We start from the raw sequence: 1,080 nt of genomic DNA, 5'->3' as shown, positions 1-1,080 counted from the left end.
GTGCAGGTTTGTTACATATGTATACATGTGCCATGTTGGTGTGCTGCACCCCTTAACTCATCATTTACATTAGGTATTTCTCCTAACGCTATCCCTCCCCACTCCCTCCACCCCACAACAGGCCCCAGTGTGTGATGTTCCCTACCCTGTGTTCAAGTGTTCTCATTGTTCAATTCCCACCTGTGAGTGAGAACATGTGGTGTCTGGTTTTGCTAGAACTTAATTTTAAAATATATTACTCCAGTCAAAGCCTTGGTAAAATAACCAGTGTCTCCAATTGTGTCCTTGCGTCCTGCTACAAAAGAAAAAATATTTTTACTGAACTTATGCAAATAATTATATTACCATAAAATAAGAATTCTCATGAATAGTTTCCAAATTTTGGAGAACTCAGGTAGAGAAAATGGTAAACTCTGCTCACCTTACAATCAGAGTAGCAGCCTTTCAAATATGATGTTGTCCTTTCACCTTGGAACTGCCATCCACAAGTAAAACAGCTCTTTGACAGTAAAGTGAGAGTTGTTTAACTGGCACTTCAAAATCCAGCAGCTCTTCACAGTTCCAGAGTCAGTCCTGTCTTCCTCCTAGTGTGGTTGAAGAAACAGTTGAGTTGTGGACATCTGTGCATTGACTTTTGATCATGCCGTGGAACCTGGGGTTCTCCAGGTATCCTATCCTTATAGACCAATCATATCAACTGAAGAATAATGAGGGTCATAAATTTGGAAGGGAGAGCCTTATTTCTCATAAAGGGTTGTAGCCTGCAGGGTAGCCATTCTGACAAGTTGGGAAGTGTAGCCTCTGGCCAGAAGCCAGAAACTTGGCACTTCCTAGGTCATTCTTAAAATACAAATTTCAGCTGGTTAGCCCAAGAGAGCATGAAACTATTCAGCTCTTGGTTGAACTATTCAACTCTTGCTCTTGACAATAGCAACAATAGCAGGTTTTAGTTTTTAAGCCTGTAAGTACATTTTCTTTATCTTTAATCTCAAAACTCCTAGCTTGAATTTCTTCAAAATGAATTTTTTTAAATTTGAGGAGCACTTGAAATAAAAGCTTAGCCTTATGAGTAAAGTGTTT

This window comes from Hylobates moloch, unplaced genomic scaffold, assembly GCF_009828535.3.
Source record: "Hylobates moloch isolate HMO894 unplaced genomic scaffold, HMol_V3 SCAFFOLD_22, whole genome shotgun sequence".
In the NCBI taxonomy this organism is placed as follows: domain Eukaryota; kingdom Metazoa; phylum Chordata; class Mammalia; order Primates; family Hylobatidae; genus Hylobates; species Hylobates moloch.
The sequence above is the reverse complement of the archived record's forward strand: the minus strand, read 5'-3'. Positions refer to the sequence as shown.